Source organism: Odocoileus virginianus, chromosome 1, assembly GCF_023699985.2.
Source record: "Odocoileus virginianus isolate 20LAN1187 ecotype Illinois chromosome 1, Ovbor_1.2, whole genome shotgun sequence".
Taxonomy (NCBI): domain Eukaryota; kingdom Metazoa; phylum Chordata; class Mammalia; order Artiodactyla; family Cervidae; genus Odocoileus; species Odocoileus virginianus.
Genome location: NC_069674.1, coordinates 43,630,189 through 43,649,584, shown reverse-complemented (window position 1 = coordinate 43,649,584; position 19,396 = coordinate 43,630,189). Strand labels below are relative to the sequence as shown.

General features: G+C 36.3%; 1 protein-coding gene and 1 non-coding gene across 2 annotated transcripts in view; one reads left to right on the top strand and one right to left on the bottom strand.

Moving 5' to 3' along the window:
- The window catches only part of ZNF804B (zinc finger protein 804B), a 522,963-nt gene that overhangs the window by 216,285 nt on the left and 287,282 nt on the right, over positions 1–19,396 (top strand).
- On the bottom strand, positions 5,355–5,465 carry LOC139036608 (U6 spliceosomal RNA). Its single transcript, XR_011489428.1, has one exon. It is a non-coding gene; the product is annotated as a U6 spliceosomal RNA (small nuclear RNA).

The following is a 19,396-nucleotide window of genomic DNA, read 5'->3' as shown; positions in this document are numbered from 1 at the left end:
CCCAAAAATATTGGGAAGCAGGTTTTTATTGTTGCTGTTCTTCAGTTGCCCAGTTTTGTCTGACTCTTTCCAACCTCGTGGACTGCATCACAGTAGGCCTCCCTGTGATCCTCTTCTCCTTCTGCCCTCTTTTTTTCCTAGCATCAGGGACTTTTCCAATGAGTCATCTGTTTGCATCAGATGACCAAAATACTGGAGTCTCAGCTTCAACATCAGTCCTTCCAGTGAATATTCAGGGTTGATATCCCTTATGATTGGCTGGTTTGATCTCCCCGCTGTCCAAGAAACTTTCAGGAGTCTTCTCCAGAACCAGAGTTTGAAGGCATCAATTCTTCAGTGCTCTGCCTTCTTTATGGTCCAACTCTCACAACTGTACGTAACCACTGGGAAGACCATAGCCTTGACTTATACGGACATTTGTTGGCAGACTAATGTCTCTGCTTTTCAACAGACTGTCTAGGTTTCTCATTACTTTCCTGCCAAGAAGCAATTGTCTTCTGATTTCATGTCTTCATCCACAGTGATTTTGGAGCCCAAGAGAGGAAATATGTCACTATTTCCAGCTTTCCCCCTTCTATTTGCCATGCAGTAATGGGGCCAGATGCCATGGTATTAGTTTTTTTAATATATTGTCCTAAGCTGTCTCTTTTACTCTCCTCCTTCACCCTCATCAAGACGCTCTTTAGTTCCTCTTTGCTTTCTGCCATTTGAGTGGCATTATCCACACAAAGAAAGCTGAGCACCAAAGAATTGATGCTTTTCAACTGTGGTGTTGGAGAAGACTCTTGAGAGTCCCTTGCATTGCAAGGAGATAAACCAGTCAGTCCTAAAGGAAATCAGTCCTGAATATTCACTGGAAAGACTGATGCTGAAGCTGAAGCTCCAATACTTTGGCCACCTGATGCAAAGAACTGACTCCTTAGAAAAGACCCTGATTCTGGGAAAGATTGAAGGTGGGAGGAGAAAGGGATAACAGAGGATGAGATGGTTGGATGACATTTATGACTTGATGGACATGAGTTTGAGCAAGCTCTGGGTGTTAATGATGGGCAGGGAAGCCTAGAATATTGCAGTCCATGGGTTCGCAAAGAGTCAGACATGACTGAGCAACTGAACTGACCAATCTGCATATCTTACGTTGTTGATATTTCTCCTTCCTATCTTGATTTCAGCTTGTAACTCATTCAGTCTGGCATTTCTCATGATGTGCTTAGTGTATAAGTTAAACAAACCGGGTGACAGCTGACATCCCTGTCATACTCCTTTCTCCATCTTGAGCCAATCAGTTGTTCTGCAGAGTTCTAACTGTTGTTTCTTGACCTGCATATGGGTTTTCCAGGAGATGGGTAAGATGGTCTGGTATTAACATCTCTCTAAGCACTTTACACAGTTTGTCAGGATAAACACAGTCAAAGGTTTTATAGCATAGTCGATGAAACAGATAGATGTTTTTGAAATTCCCTTGCTTTCTCTATAATCCAGAGAACATTGGCGATTTGATCTCTTGTTCCTCTTCCTTTTTTAAACCCAGCTTGGACATCTGGAAGTTCTTGGTTCATATGATGCTGAAGCCTAGCACGTAAGGTTTTAAACATGACTTTCCTAGCACGGGAGATGAGTGTAATTGTCCGATGGTTAGCACATTCTTTGGTACTACCCTTCTCGGGAATTGGGTATGAGGGTTGATCTTTTCCAGTCCTTTGGCCATTGCTATATTTTCCAGACTTGCTGACATAATGAAGGCAAAATCTTGATGGCATCGTACTTCAGCAATTTGAATAGTTCTGCAATTTCACCACATCTACTAGCTTTATATTGGTATGCAAAACCATTAAATATTTGTGTTTCTTTAAAGAAAAAAATCTACCATCTCACTCATTTTATAAATAAGCTAATTTTTAAAGGATGCAATCTAAATTAAAAACCATTTTTTGAAAATATAAATTTATTTTTATTTAAAAATTTAACTTACTAAAATCATGCTCTTTCCTACATGTACTCTACTTGGCAGTGGTCCATTAACTAGGAGAGGGCAGCTTTTGTGAGATGCAGGCCATCATGTAGATGTATGAAGGGTAGTGAGGGAAATCTGGTGACTCTTCCTTATTTGCAGGGACTTCTGTACACAGCACACAGCAGAAACTCCTCTGTGATAGGTTCAAGTGTCTGAATTCCTTAACCTTGCATCTTTGACTTAATAGGACTGCCATTACAGAAAAAGGAAGAAGCACAAAAATCCATGGTCTAAAATAGTTGAAAAAGTAAAGTCACTCAGTCATGTCCTTTACAACCCCATGAACTGTAATCTGCCAGGCTCCTCTGTCCATGGGATTTTCCAGGCAAGAATACTGGAGTGGGTTGCCATTTCCTTCTCCGTGGATCTGCCTGACCCAGGGATTGAACCCGGGTCTCCTGCATTGCAGGCAAGCTCTTTACCGTCTGAGCCAAGAAAGGTCGTATCCTGTTTTAATAGGAAGATGTGAATCGACATACCTTATATAAAGGGCAAGGATCATAAATACTAGAAGACTGTAACAGGTACAGGAACCACAGACCCTTAAGCATTATAAAATCATTCTGTACCTACCATGGATGATTTATTGATCCTTTCTTGTTGACAAACTGATTGCATACATGCCAAAATGAACAGACTGGAAGCAGAAGCAAATTTAGATGTAAACAAAACCGTAATGGATGATACATTTTCCTTCTAATAGGAGCCAATAAACCTAAGTATTCCTTCAATATAATGCACCCTGTGCCTCAAGTATTCCCATGTAATTGGAAATATAATGTCCAGTATATTTTTCTCTTTGGATGGGTCCTCGATTCATAAAAAGGTAACAGGGCATATCCAAGTTCTGGCAAATAAAGATTCTGTAGTCATAAAATATATTAATGTAATATTAAAGCAATATAGCCAGGCTAGAAGGCCTAATTGTTTAAATTCCTTCTCCCTTTTTCTAGTCCCTATTCCAATAATAAATATTTTCCAACATCCTCATTCAATTTATTTCCTTCTCATACCTCCAATTATCTTATGGCATTAATGACTACTAATGATTTGTGATTTGCCATATTTTTATTAATTGCGGAATTTCCTTCCTGCCCCACAGCACAAATAATCTATTTTTAGAAAATAATACCAGTCTATTTTCTAGCTTTTGCTGTGTTTAGCTTCTTAAGGAGTAAAACCAAATTCCTTTCCAAAGTGCTTAATGCTTACTGCTTACACAAATGATGAGCATTTCAGTGGCTTAGTGCTAAAGAGTCTTCCTGCCCTTGCAGGAGACCCAGGAGACATGGGTTTAGCCCCTGGACTGGAAAGATCCCCTGGAAGAGGAAATGGCAACCCACTTCAGTATCCTTGCTGGGAAACCTCATGGACAGAGGAGACTAGCAGGCTACAGTCCATAGGGTTGCAAAGAGTTGGACACAACTGAGAGTGTGCACACACACACACACACACTCACACTCACACTCTCACACTCACACACACAGTGTACTTAAGAACCATGTAACCAGTAAAATGAAACACCAAGGATCCCAGTACATAAACAAATTCCAGCTCTTGTTTGCCTTGCTCTGCTCTGTAGCTTGCTTTATTCCCTGTTGCTAACATCTTACTATGTTTTTCTTTGTTTGCTCTATATACAGTGTATCCCTTTTACTTGATGTATCTCTCCTGGCATTTACCTCTGACTCACCTTAAATACCAGACTGATTTGCACTCATCACAGTGTACTTCCAGAGCTTGAAACTTCTTTTTTCTTCTCCCCCTAAATCTAGTTCTAGACCTTAAGACCCTATGTTAGGCCTATTTCATTCTACAAAAGAAAAGTAGGCTTAAAGTTGAACAAAGTTGAATAAAGCCAAATGTACTTACTAAATAAACTTAAGTGGTACCTCATTTCCAAGCAAATCATTTCTTAAATAATGGTGATTCTTAACTTGAAATAATTTAAGTCATTTCTTCTCTTTGAGCCTATTATTCAAAGTCCTCCATCAAATAGCTCTATGTAGTACAGCTTGGGATTTTTTCCTATGCTTTTCCCAGAAGATTAGTTATTTACATAATCCTCAAATGCTTGATTTTTACACTTGTGTGTCATTGTCTTCTGTACAATAAACACTTGTAACTATTTCAAAACATCCTTCAGCTCAAGCTCTTTCAATAAGCAATTGAACATACCCTTATGACAGCAGCCCTGTGGCCTCACCTATTTCAGAGTGCACATACAGAAGTTTGATTTTTATAGAATTTATATTATTACATTGTTATAAGGAGAAGTTTCAGGTGTAAGGCTTATCTCCCCAACTGGACTCTAAGCACTAGAAAGAAATCATGTGTCTTGTATATATATCTTTGAGTTGCTTGAAAACCTAACATATTACTGATAGAAACATAATAAACATCAACAGTCTTTGCTATGTAAGGAATTACTATTGTTTAGTTGCTAAGTGGTGTCCAACTCTTTTGCAATCCTATGGACTATAGTCTGCCAGTCTCCTCTGTCCATGGTATTTCCCAAGCAAGAATACTGGAGTGGGTTGCCATTTCCTTCTCCAGGGGATCTTCCCGACCCAGGGATGGAAACTGCAACTCCTACATTGCAGGTGGATTCTCTATTGCTGAACCATTTGGCCTCCTTTTTCATACTTTATTTTGAGAACACATTTCTTATTGGTGTATTAAATAAAACTTCTCTGTAGCTAAAGGAGTAAGAACACACTAAAAACTGGTTTACCACCAGAAAAAAAAAAATAAAATCTCTCTACATTATGAGAGTATGAATTCAAATCACAAAGAAATGAGATGTGGAATGAAAATAAAATTTCACCAGAGAGAGATCAAAGCTTTATTTATTCTTTTGAAAACATGGAGATGTGGATATTCAAAGTTACTGTCTGAATTATTGGTCAACATGAGAGAGATTTATTCTTCTGTTTCACATAGAGTGATACTTGACATGGGAGCATATATTTTAAACACCATTTTCAAATGGGCAAGGAATATATGTGTTCACTGATGTGTGTACAGCATAAATGCTTAATTATAACACTAGTTATTAGAAAGCTTTATATAATAAGAAAAGGAGCAGAGATCAAACCACACATTTCTTTTTTGTATCTGTGAGTCTGTTTCTCTTTTGTATATAAATTCATTTGTATTATTTTTTATATTCCACATGTAAGTGATATTATATAATATTTGTCTTTGACTTACTTCACTAAATATAGTATTCTCTAGGCCCTTCCATTTTGCTGCTAATGGCAATATCTCATTCTTTTTTATGCCTGAGTAATATTCCATTGTATATGTATACCACATCTTAATCCAGTTATCTATTGATAAAAATACGGAGTGCATCACAAATTTGCATGTCATCTTTGCACAGGGGCCAAGCTAATCTTTTCTGTCTATAGTATTCCTATTTTAATATATGTCCTTTCAAAGCAAGCACTAATTAGTGTTTGTTTTTAAATTTTCAGATGGTTTGTGTCAATGCTGCTTTGATTATTTCCTACAAAAGAGGAAAAGCATAGGTTATTGCTAGATATAACTAGAGATACTACTTGCACTGTAGATATGGCAGAATTGCTGTCCTCTTCCAAATTTCTTACCCTAAGCTTTTCATCTAACTCCACCCCAAAAGTGGGCAACAAAGCAATGAGAAATAAGCATCTGCTCATTTCAAACATGCACAAGCTCATTTATATGCTAGGACATCTGTGTAATATATAAATGAAAGTATAGGGTCTTGCTGCTGGGCTTTGAGAAAAGCAATGCCATTATTGTAGTAAAGTTTCATTTCATCATTTTAAGAAAGTTTACTTGATTTTATTCTTATAAAATTAATTAGTCTTTGTTATGAACATTGGAGTAAAATGTAAAGTTTGAAAAAAGAGATTATCCAGGCTCTCTCCCAGAAGCTTTCACTGTCAATATAGTATTAGATATGCTTATTCCAGACTTTCGAAGCAGACTTTTCTTAGTTTTGATCATATATATGTAGTGATTTACTCAATTAATTTTACAACTTGTTTATAAAATCAGTTTTATCTCCTTGATTCTTCATCTTACATAAATTTCATCATAAATAATATTATCTTACATAATTTTCACTGTGCTTGAGTTAATGTTGTTAAATCTGAGTGATTTAATTCTTTCATCATAGGCTAACTCTTCCCTATTAATTTCTTTTATTCAACTGACTTTTGTCTAATGCACTCAGTTGTAGAAAATTTCAAAATATAATATGATGCAGTATTTATATAAAATTCAGCAGCAGTATTATTATAAGAAATTATGTTTCTTATTTCTGTAGCATCTCTTTCATATTCATTAAATGTGCAGAGATGATGACCCATGCATTTATGTAATTTTGACCTATTACAACATGCCAGTGAAATTGTTTTTTAAGATATTTCATGACATCTATAATTAATTTTATTCAAATTTAGGATATTGATTTTGTTAAAGAACATTGTATCTTACTTTATTTGTGCTCCTGTCTGTCTCTCTTTTTTTTTTCCATTTATTTTTATTAGTTGGAGGCTAATTACTTTACATCATTACAGTAGTTTTTGTCATACATTGAAATGAATTAGCCATGGATTTACATGTATTCCCCATCCCGGTCCCCCCTCCCACCTCCCTCTCCACCCAATCCCTCTGGGTCTTCCCAGTGCACCAGGCCCAAGCACTTGTCTCATGCATCCAACCTGGGCTGGTGATCTGTTTCACCCTAGATAATATACATGTTTCAATGCTGTTCTCTTGAAACATCCCACCCTCGCCTTCTCCCAGAGTCCACAAGTCTGTTCTATACTTCTGAGTCTCTTTTTCTGTTTTGCATATAGGGTTATCGTTACCATCTTTCTAAAGTCCATATATATGTGTTAGTATACTGTAATGGTCTTTATCTTTCTGGCTTACTTCGCTCTGTATAATGGGCTCCAGTTTCATCCATCTCATTAGAACTGATTCACATGAATTCTTTTTAATGGCTGAGTAATATTCCATGCTGTATATGTACCACAGCTTCCTTATCCATTCATCTGCTGATGGGCATCTAGGTTGCTTCCATGTCCTGGCTATCATAAACAGTGCTGCGATGAACATTGGGGTGCACGTGTCTCTTTCAGATCTGGTTTCCTTGGTGTGTATGCCCAGAAGTGGGATTGCTGGGTCATATGGCAGTTCTATTTCCAGCTTTTTAAGAAATCTCCACACTGTTTTCCATAGTGGCTGTACTAATTTGCATTGCCACCAACAGTGTAAGAGGGTTCCCTTTTCTCCACACCCTCTCCAGCATTTATTGCTTGTAGACTTTTGGATAGCAGCCATCCTGACTGGTGTGTAATGGTCTCTTAAATGAGATTGCTCATATGTTCTTTCTTGACTGATGTATATCTTAGTTCCCATAACAGATTAGAATAACTAAAGTTTTAGTAAATTAATTAATTAGTGTATTTTTGTAACTTTTATTATGTTTGTTTGAATGTATCTACAAAGCTTCTAAACATCTGATAAATATGTTTGGCTTAAAAAGTAGACAATATTTGTTGGCATGGCAGTTTTCTAAAGATAAGCTAAATGTTGAAGTTTTTTCTTGGATACTTTTAATTTTGCTAGTATAGTTTTCAGCTACTTGTCAGCTAAAATCTTCAACTAAGATAATACTGTATTTATTCAGATTGTTTGACTCAAGTGTGCACTTCAGAAAACTTCCATAGAAATGTTCGTTCTTTAACACCATCCTTCAAGAAAAATGATTCTGTTTAGAGATATTCCCCCACTTTATTGGTTCATCACATATTTATTTGTTGCAACACTTTCTTAAAAATACTCAAATTGTTTTTTGCTTTGTTTTAGTCACATTCATTTATTTTTATCACATTCATTAGTATAATAAGGCTTACATAGGAGATGGTTATAAAAACTTATTCTCTTCATCAGTTTCCTGTGGATCCATTTTCCGTAGAGGAGAAGCAAATTATAAAAATTAATTCCAGGCTATATGCCAGGTTTTGGATTGAAATCAATTAAACACAGAAAGAAACAGCTGATGGTCTGGACTAGATTGTTTGATTTTGTTGTCGATAATGTCATTCATTTTGTTTTGCTTTCTGGAAGAAAACTAAAAGTTAAATGATGACTAGTCCTTCAAGAACTTCAAATTTCCAAAGATCCCGGCATATTGCCTGCTTTTTTATTGCTACAGTTCTATTCTCCCTGTGCCCGCAGGTGTAAATGACATGAAAAATAATGAGAGGGAAGATTAGGTGTCAGAGAAGGAAGAGGTTTGATTTGCACACGGGAAAACAGATGGGCAAAGATGAAATTAAGTGGTTAGAAAATTGAAGCTGTGTTACAAAATATTATAAGGAGTTATGAATTTTAAGTCATGTGAAATACACTATAGGTATAGCACACATAATAGACATACTATCTAGCTAGCAAGGATGATTTTAATTTTATCAAGTTATATCCCAAAGAGAATCTTAGGAAAACTTTAAGAGTGGAAATCACAGCTAAAATAATCCATGGTGCTATTGCAATACCATAAAAACATGCATCTGACTCGATTGATTTTGTACAAGGAACAAACTATTGCACATTTCCTCCTAAATTCTCTCCCTTAATCCCAAACCAGCCCCACCTCCAGTTGGACTGATGGTACCCATTCCAAACTGGAGCCTGGTTTGGTGACTTCTTGGCCCTTTTTCAAATTTTCTTTCTTCCCTCCCAAGAGATCTAATGTAAGGTGTCTCCATCTCATTTTTTTCTGCTGGCATTTCTTATAGTCATGAAGGCATACCTTTGAAAATCCTCTTCTGTAAGCACACATAAATTCTTTGTAACACCTCTGTACCCTTTCTGTTCTCCATCTTCTGGCAGGTATCTTAGGAAATCACTCCCACTATAAATTATTATAAAATACCTGGATTATGATTGAAAGATAAGACTACTTTTCATGTAAATCATGTTACTAAATACTCATTACGCTTTCCTCCAGACTTCTCTTCCTACCACACCCTGTTTCTTGATTAATGGCACCAAGAGATGCCCAATTAATTTCTCCATCTCTCAGACCAGTAAAGGGGAAATCATAAAGGTTCATAGATAATAACTAGTAATTGAAACCAAATGCCTATCTCTTTATCACCTCTCATATCTGACCACTTTTCCCCTTCCTCAGAATACTGGATTATTAACTTAAGTCAGGCTTTCATCTCTTGTTTCCACCATTTCAATATTTTTTCATTGATCCTGCATCTTTTGTCACCCCTTTCTTATCTATCCTTAAGATTGTCATCAGGGTAAGATTTTAAGTTGCTAATCAGATCATGCCATACTTTTACATACAATTTATCATTAACTTCGCTTTCCCCTAAACTTAAACCCCATCTTCTTGGCATAGCACTTGAAGGCTACAATAATTGAGTTTCTGCTTGCCTGTCCAGGCTTATTAGAATCCACTCTACATCACACTCTGTGTGTTGTTGCCATCTCAGAATTCATCATGCCAGTTTACCCCTTCACAGATGTTTTCTCTGCATTAAATAGACTTACTCTCAGGCCTTGCTTTCCTTGCCTAAGCAATTATATCTAAGATTAATATCTAAGATTAATATAACACTACTTCTTATTTGTTTTAATGTTTCCCTTTCTACTTACTAGTGTTACATTCTATCATTTTAATTGCAATTATATACCCTTACAATTATATTCTGGGTTAAATAGGCTGTTGTGAGCTAGCCTAGAAATCTTACTATTATTTGTAAAGTGTTCCAATTAAAACAAAAGCCACAAGTTCCAAATGACTGACTGGAAAGCAAATATTTGGAACATAACCTATTGTAATTTCATTCCCACTGGTTATAACACCAAATGAAGAAACAAGATCAAACCTCAGAGGAAGACTTGCTTGGTTGTTAAAACATGTTTCTAGTGTTGTGGGCATGAGAGAATAAAGAAGGATATGTTTCTATATAACATTAAATGCCAGATGCTATTTATACACAAGAAAAATTCTGGAAACAACAGGGTTTGGCTCTAAGTTTAAAAATGAACTACTAGGGAATTAAGCTCTTAACTGAATAATGGATGGCAAATAGTAGAGTTGAGTTTCTTACTGTTTGAGTGGGAGATTATAGATTAGATTAGTAAGAGGAAAAGCATGTGTAGGAGACCAGTAAACACGCACATATGCATACATGTACACACAGGATAGTATACATAAACATATTATCTTGCTTTGTCAGCTGAGAGAGCCTAGAAGGCAATGACACCCCAGGAGCAATAAGCACAGAATGCACCTGTGTCTTGGTTTCTAATACCCTTCTCCAATTAAGGAAACCAAGGACAATTAGAGAAATGCTTGATGGCCTGATTCTAGGGCTTGGCAGAAAATATACAAGATTATCTTGGAGCATCTTGATATGCTAGAAAGTAAGGAAATACTCAAAAACAAACCAAACACATGTCATTGATGGTTGTATGTCAAAGAGACATATGAGTCAACTGAAAGGTCCAAAACTGGAACAATTTGACCAACAAAATATATAAAGTATAGTGGATTATAACCCAAAATATAAAACAAATGCCAATTAGTCCATGATGATATAAATGATTGAGAAAAGAAAAAAAATGAAAGCATAGATAAATCTCTTGTGCAGTAGAATCCCAAATAACTAGTGTAGATATTTAGCCATCAAGGAAGAGGAACATAATTGCCACTCCTTCATTCCAGGCTGTGCATTGTGACTTTCTTCCAGAGTATAATGTGGAAAGGAGGGGAAAAAAGTAAATCACACAGTAGATAAACCTGACAGATATTCCTTTAGCCAAGTGAGAAGGTTTACACTAGTAATTGTGCTGATCATATATACTTTGTTATGGTGTAATAAGGATAGCTGTTTACCTCTGTGATCTTCCTCCTAAACCCTATAACATTAGCTTGATCATGAGGAAACTTCAGACAATTCCCAATGAAAGACATTCTGCAGCTATCTGACCAATATTCAAAACTGTCAGGGTCATCTAAAACAAGGAACATCTGAGACTGTTACAGTATAGAAGATCTAAAAAAAATATGATGACCAAATATAATGTGGTGTTGGGAATGAGATCCTGGAACAGAAGTGGGCATTCAGTAAAAACTAAGAGAATATGAATTATCTGTGAACTTTAGTAGATCATTTGTATCAATACTGGTTCCCTAATTTTAACAAATATATGATGCCAACAGGGCGTTAATAATACAAGTAATAGTGAAAGTCTCTTGATTGCAAATTCTATGTATTGTCAAAGAAAGTATTTTATACATCCCTCTTGTATTCTTTGCATAAAAATAGTAATTTTATATTGTGTTTTTTCATAAAGGACCTTGTATCATATAAGGTTAAACCTTTCATCCTTTGGGGAATAAAATTGCATTGGTTTCAGCTGGCACATCCCATTGATAGTGTTCACACACAGAATGCTCTTTTATGTGATTCTTTTTTACTGGCTCTTGACCATGATTCTCCTGCATATTTAATGTTCTTGGACTATCCTTCTGATACATTTTAGTGAACAGACACCATTATCTATCTCTCTCAAGTAGTTTTTTTTTTTTTAAATCACATATTAAGATTACCTTTACCATGCCTACCTGAACCAATATGTTGTGCCTTGGGATGACAGCTCTGAATGGGAGGTTGTGAAATAATTCAGTTGAAATATAACAATTTAAATTTTTCAGCATTTATAGTCTTTCCTATATGTAGAGTCTAATCATCACAGGCTATTTACTTTAAAGCAGTAATATGACTTTTTTTCTTGTTACATTATTTAAAACATTTGCAACATAGATTGACAAAGAACAAAACAAATCACTACTCTATTAAGTAGCAAGAGTGTGTGAATGGCCTCAAGGGGAATTTGAAAATCTTGACATAATGAGATATAAAGTATAATTGATTGGTAGGGAGCCAAGACTGATGCCCTCACTACCATGACATTTAGGTTGGGAGACATCTGTAGTTTCCTTCCATCTGACTCAACAGATGGGCATGGTAAAAGATTTGTGCACATGGTGTGTGTGTGTGTGTATGTTTGTATAAACTAGACTGTCTAGCATATTGAATGCAATTCTTTATTAGAAATGTTGTGCATAACATTTTAAAAGCAGTATGTGTTTTACTGATATATATTCAGAATGCTTAAAATGTGAGCTGGGGGCCACCATTCCAAACTGGATTTGAGAGATACTCTTAGAACCATCTAATCAACCTTTAAGTTAGCATCATTTTTTTTTATCCGTCATCACTTGTTTATATTTAGTGAAAGTGTTAGTCGCTCAGTCCTGTCTGACTTTTTGCAACCACCTGGGCTGTAGCCTGCCAGTCTCCTCTGTCCATGGAATTCTCCAGGCAAGAATACTTGAGTGGGTTGCCATTCCCTTCTCCAGGGGAGCTTCCTAACCCAGGGATTGAAACTGGGTCTCTGGCACTGCAGGCAGATTCTTTACTGTGTTTATTTAGAGTGGTCACTCCTTATGGTTATCAGCATATCCAATTAATAAGGGATGTGATTGAAATCCTGTACATGTCTTGCTACCGGTACCCTTTTTAGTCTCTCTCTCCTGGAGAGGACTATCTTCCCCTTTATCACTCTTAGCCTCACCAGGCAGAGGCACTATGCCCTCCAGGTAAGGTCACTGGCCAAAACCTTATGTTTGCACCCTGTTTTTTAAACTTTGCTCCTCCTACTCACATCCATATTCTGCCCTTGGTATGTCATCTCTAGTCCTCCTGTTCTGAGGATCTATTATTTCTAGTATCCTCCTGTCCATTTAATCCTAGCTAGTCCTCTGGTGGTGGTAGTTGATAAGTCATGTCCAGCTCTTGCATCCCATGGACTGTAGCCTGACAGACTCCTCTGTCCATGAGATTTCCCAGGCAAGAATATTGGAGTGGTTGCCATTTCCTTCTCCAAGGGATCTTCCTGACCCAGGGTTTGAACCCAGATCTCCTGCACTGTAGTCAGATTCTTTACTGACTGAGCCACTGTGGAAGCCCTAGTCCTCTGCTCAGTAGAAGCAAGTCCTCTACTCATTTTCTGCTCAGAGACCTCAGAGATTTGGGGGAAGACACTCTAATCCCACAGGATATTGAAGAAGAAAGTGGAAAAGTGGGATTTGCCCTTCAAAACAAAAGCATGTGAGCGTCAACTCCAAGTTTACAAGAAATGGGAGAAAGAAGGCACGCTGGCTGCAGAAATGCAGAGAAAAGACTATTCAGGGACTAGAACCACACTGCATGAGAGAGAGCATCCCTGGGATACAACAAGAGCAGAGGAGTAGATGTTATTTCCAAATTTACTTAATCTTAAAAGGTACCTTGCCCCTTTGTTAAAATGTAGATTCAGACACACTACCCTAAATTCAGCAAATCATAATCCTGTGACGAAGGGGTCTAGAAATCTGATTTTTAAAGTTCCAGAGTGCTACTTAAGATTGGTTAATTTTGAAAAACCCTGGATAAATTGATGGTAAGTTCACAGAGACATAAAATGTCAAGAAGACTAGTGAGCGGGAGCAATGGTCTTCCTCATCCCACAATATGGGATAATTAGGCTAAAAGCAGGGGTGAGTGCAGAGTCCTAATGCGCAGAGTGCTGTGGCTTCCTTAATGAGCCTGCATTAACTCTGCCGGCTGCAAATTCTTCTCAGTAAAATAGAAGTAAAAAGGCTTTTACAGGAAGACTACCAAGATTTTGTTAAATATGTTTAACCATTAAGGAAAACATGTGGGATGTTCACTTCATCTGAAGCAATCATTTGCTATTAGTATTTAGCCATAACTTTTTTCTCTTTTTAGTTCAAAGTTTCTCAACCTGTGGCAGGGGACTTGAAAATATTGTTTGAATGGCATACAGAGCAATCACAAGATTTCCATCAATTTTAGAACAAAGCCAATAATTTATGCTTTACAGATTATCAATATATTTTCAGAGAATCATCCTAGACTCCTCTTCCTTACTGGTAAAATTGAAAGTACAATTTACCTACAAGTGTTTTATAAAAATAATACATATTTCATAATATTAGTACTAAAATGTCTCATACCAATGGTATGTAAAGTTGCTGTCCCTATATTAACCTAAAGACCAGCACTAGAGGAAAATAATTTGCTTATTCATCATGTTTTATTGATTTTTTTCAATTGGATTTATAATTTGAATGATTGAAAGAGAGAAGTGTGGACAAGGGCAATTCATAATTAAAGAACTTTTTATAACTTGTTTTGTAGTGTCTACTAATTTGATTACTGCTTCTCCAATAAAGATTCTACTTCTCATTCAGTGTACACAAAGATTAATTGTAATCAAAGCATTTTTATCATCTTATTCTTTAAAATGTTGATACTTTTCTTAGTAAAAAAAATGAATAGCTGTTTGAAATTTTAAAATAGCATTTTATGGAGAATAGGGGACAAATGAATCAGTATATCAAAATGTTTTTTTTTTTTATGAAAAGATGATTTAATTTTTAACATGCAATTCAGAAAATTCACAAAGGGATAAGCAGAAGGGAGGTTTGTGTCTGTTCTACTGGTTACTAAAAAAATATTTACTTCCACATATTTTCTTTAGGCACATAATTAACATTCTATTTAGTCTAATCCCTTTGAAAATTTGTTAACAACTATATTCTTTGTTTCATCCCTCAGTGATACTTAAAAGTAAAATATCTTTTTAAACTCAATGCATAAATGAGAAATCCCTTGATTATTCAGTACTTTCATCATTTCCTTGAGTAGGACTGAGACATGTTATTTGCTAAGAGAAAATTCAAGGTTCTAGAAGACTCTTGGATTGGAACTGTCTTTTAACACAAACCTGCTGTCCCAAGAAGACTCACAAAGGCATCAACATCTGCAGCAATTGTTATTAAATATTCCTTCACTGATTCTCTCCTAATTCAAGATATTTCTTATTTTATATTAGAGTATAATTAACAATGTGTTAGTTTCAGGTATACAGCAAAATGATTCAGTTATACATACACATGTATCTATTTTTTTTTTCAAATTCTTTTCCTGTTTAGCTTATTACAGAATATTGGGCAGAGTTCCCTGTGCCTATGTCCTTGTTGGTTTTCTATTTTAATCATGGCAATGCATATATGTTGGGCTTCCCTGCTGATTCAGTCTGCAAAGGATCTGCCTGTGATGTAGGAGACTGGGATTTGATCCCTGGGTTAGGAAGCTCCCCTGGAGAAGGGAATGGCAACCCTCTCCAGTATTCTTGCCTGGAGAATTCCATGGCCAGAGGAGCCTAATCAGGTACAGTCCATGGGGTTATGAAGAGTTGGACAGAATTGAGCAACTAACATACACACATACATGTCAGTCCCAAATTCCCAATCTCTCCCTCCTACTGACTTTTTCCCTATGGTAGCCATAAGTTCAGTTCCTAAGTCTTTGAGTCTGTTTCTGTTTTGTAAATAAGTTCATGTGTATCCTTTTTTTTTTTTTAGGTGCTGCATTTAGGTGATGTATTTGTCTGACTCTTTCTGACTTACTTCACTTACCTCTGACTTACTATACTACTTCACTTGGTATAATAATCTCCAGGTCCATCCATATTGCTGCAGATGACACTATTTCAAAATGTTTGTAATGGCCAAGTAATATTCCATTATATATATGTACAACATCTTCTTTATCCATTCATCTGTTGATGGACATCTAGGTTGCTTCCATGTCTTGGCTACTATAAACAACATTACAGTGAATATTTTGGGTGCATGTATCCTATTGAACCATTTTTTTTTTTTTCTGTATGTATGCCCAGAAGTGTGATTGCTGGGTAATATGGTAGCTCAATTTTTATATTTTTAGGGAAATTCCATACTGTTTTCCATAGTGGCTATACCAATTTACATTCCTACCAATAGTGTTAGAGGAAACCCTTTCCTCTACATCATCTCCAGCATTTAGTTTTGGTAGACTTTTTGGTGGTGGACATTCTAACTGGTATGAAATGATATCTCATTGTAGTTTTGAGTTGCATTTTTCTAATAATTAGTGATATTGAACATTTTTTTCATGTGCCTCTTGGCCATCTGTATGTCTTCTTTGAAGAAATATACATGACACAATAAAATGATAGAAACATTTTCCAGATGGTGGTGAAGGCTATCATAACTCAAAATACTCTTGTCTTAAATTGCAATTTTATATGTAATTTTATAATTATACATACTATGATACATTTAAATATCTAAGTAGAGGAACGGTGCATTATTAACAATAAATTTTATGTTTAGGCAAGTTAAACATTTGTGATTTTGATTGATTCATATTTTATGTACAACAAAAATACATCATTAAACAATGGACTGTAGAAGAAAAATGTGAAGATAATTTGATTATTTCAGTAGGTAAGTGCTTTGATCACATGTCTGTAGGGTGATTCCAAGATAAATACCCAGTTTCTTGAAGAAATTCTAAATGAACCTTTAAAGTCTGAAAAGAAAAATAGCATCAAAAGGTATCCAATCCAATAATTTTACTGGTTTCCCATTTATGTTGTGAACTCACTTTTGGGGAAAGAATTTCATACTTCCTGCTTCTTTTGCTCAGGTCATCTCCATACCTCAACCTACTAGGGTGCTAAAACCTATGTAAATTTACATGTATGGCAAATCCACTACAATATTGTAAAGTAATTAGCCTCCAACTAATAAAAATAAATGAAAAAAAAAAGGACTAAAAAAAACAAGTTTGGTAGTAACAAAAGTTAGCTCCTAATTTGCAAAATCCAGTAGGTTCTCTGTGGTCTCATCTCCCTTGTCCTCTGTAGCATTGTTGCTGCTGATTCAGGTCTTCTTGAAATGTTCTCTTCTTTTGTGTACATGATATTAATATTTCCCTCAATCTGATTTCATCTTCTCAGTACTCTCCAGGGTTTTAGTCAAAGTTCTCTTTTCTCCTTATTTGATAATCCTCTTTTTTTAAAAAATGTAGCCTAGATGATTTGCAATATTGTGTTAGTTTAAGGTGTACAGCGAACATATAGTCCCCTTATACAGTCACACGTATGGTCATGGTCCGTATGCTAGGGACCCCTAGAACTCCACCACCAGGCTCCAAACTCTTCCCTGCTTTCTTGGCATTTCATTTCGTTCCCATTCCTGCATGGAACATTCAGGCATTTCAAGTACCAGATGATCCAAATAAATGTGTCACATTACCCTCTATACTCTGCACAGCCACACTATTTCGATTCCTGAATAATTTGTGTCTCTTTAATGGCATCAACATCCATCTATGTCTTTAAGAATTCCCATAATGTTCTTTTAGATTTTCGCCTCCCTTACACTACATTCGATTTGTCATAAATTCCAGTGAATTCCCACTCCAGAATATCTCAAGGTATGCAGACCAAGAGTCAGGGTAAAATATGTCAGTTAGAATGTGTAATAGTGGTGGAAAAAGAAAAGGAGGAGACAGATTAGACTGAATTCTCTTTCTATTCCACCATCCCTCCTTGGTTAAAATTCAAGTATGTCTCCATATTTCTTACTGGATAATATTGAAAACTGTTAATGAGGCATGATCTTATCCAATTATTTTCCTAAATGCCCTACATTTTTCCCCTGTTGAATGTCATTTTATTCATGAGTACATCTTCTACTTTTATACTACGGTGCCTTTGTTAATTCCACTTTCTTTCTCTGCAATGTCTTTCTATTTTATTTTCTTCTGGAAACTCCACCTGTCTCCACTAATTCTTTCCCTGGAGCCTCCTGTGACAGCCCACAAGCACCATTACCTCTTCTGTGCTTTCAGGACTTTTGCTGGTCTCTTGCAGTCCCTTCTTCACTCTACAAAGCTTCCTTCCCCATCTGTCTATCTGCAAGCTTTGACCTCTTCAAGGGTGGAGACTGTTAGACATTTAGCACATATTCATCCAGAAAACTGATACTAAATGATAAGTAAGTGACTGATTTCCTTAAAGAATATTCACATTATGTAATTGTAGGAGATATTAATTGGTTCTTTGAAGTATTTTATATCAATAATGACCACACCAAATTTTCTCATGTTTAGTCCCAGTTACTTATTTTGCTACTTCTTGTAGCATAATCTGAGTGTGACATTTGGTGCTCATTAAATCACACAGGGGCTTCCCCAATAGCTCAGCAGGTAACAAATCCACCTGTGATGCAGGAGACACAGAGAGGCGGGTTCGATTCCTGGGTCTGGAAGATCCTCTGGAGAAGAAAATGGCAGCCTATTCCAGTATCCTTTGCTGAAAAATCCCATGGACATGGGAGCCTGGCAGGCTTCAGTTAAAGTGTCTCAAAGAGTCAGACATGACTTAATGACTAAGCATGCATAGTCACATAGATCATAACAAATAGAAAAGGCTTAATAAGGAAAACTTCACTGGGAATGTGGTCATAAGGGGGACTCTGTGCTTATATTCAGTCAGGCTATTAGAGCTGTAATGCTAACAGTATAAGAGTATTTGCTCATTCAGTCAACAAATATTTACTGAGAACCTGAAACAGGTATCATATGCACAATATAAATTAAAATGATTTATCTTGTAAAAGATCTTTCCTAGTATTTAGTTAATAACTTCTAAACAGGGAACAATCTTCTATTGCTAACACAGGCACGGAGTGAGTGCCAAGCAGGTGAATGGAGAGCAGGACTCCACTGTTGCATGCTCCTGGAGCACTTTATAGGACTCCATGGGCAATTCTGGTCTCCTTTTCTCCTTTGAAGATCCTCTCTATGAATCCAGTCATTTAAATCCAACCCTATAACACTCCTGGGAAGGAAGGGCAAATAGGAAACAAATACCCTTCAAACAGAAGCTCACACCCTCTAGAGACACCTGAGATAGAAAAGAAAGGAGATAATTACCTACTTCTCTGTTCTACCTAAGCCCATTTGAATGAAGTGGGAAGAAAGAATCATTTTTACATTACTATACAAAGATGAATCATTTCCTACTTTCTTTTGTAACTGTGATGGAAGCAGCAAGGAGCTGAGTCTAATGAGAAAGATGGCTGGGCCACATCCCAGAAGATCTCAGTTCCAATACTGTGGCCTTAGGCAAGTCTAAGTCTCTTCTCTAGGATCTGAAGGTTCTCACAGTTTCTTTGTATAATGATGCAATGCATATGGTATCCCAGAAAGCACATCCCTACTCTTATGAGTTTCGTTTGCCAGCTAATTACAAGAAAGATTACCAAGGGTACCATGAAACATCATGGGACAATTTCTACACTGACTCAAAGACGTGGTAGTTTGAAAGGAGATCATTTCATTTGTAGACAAAGAGATGATAGAGGTTTTTTCTCAAAAACACTGTTACTAACTA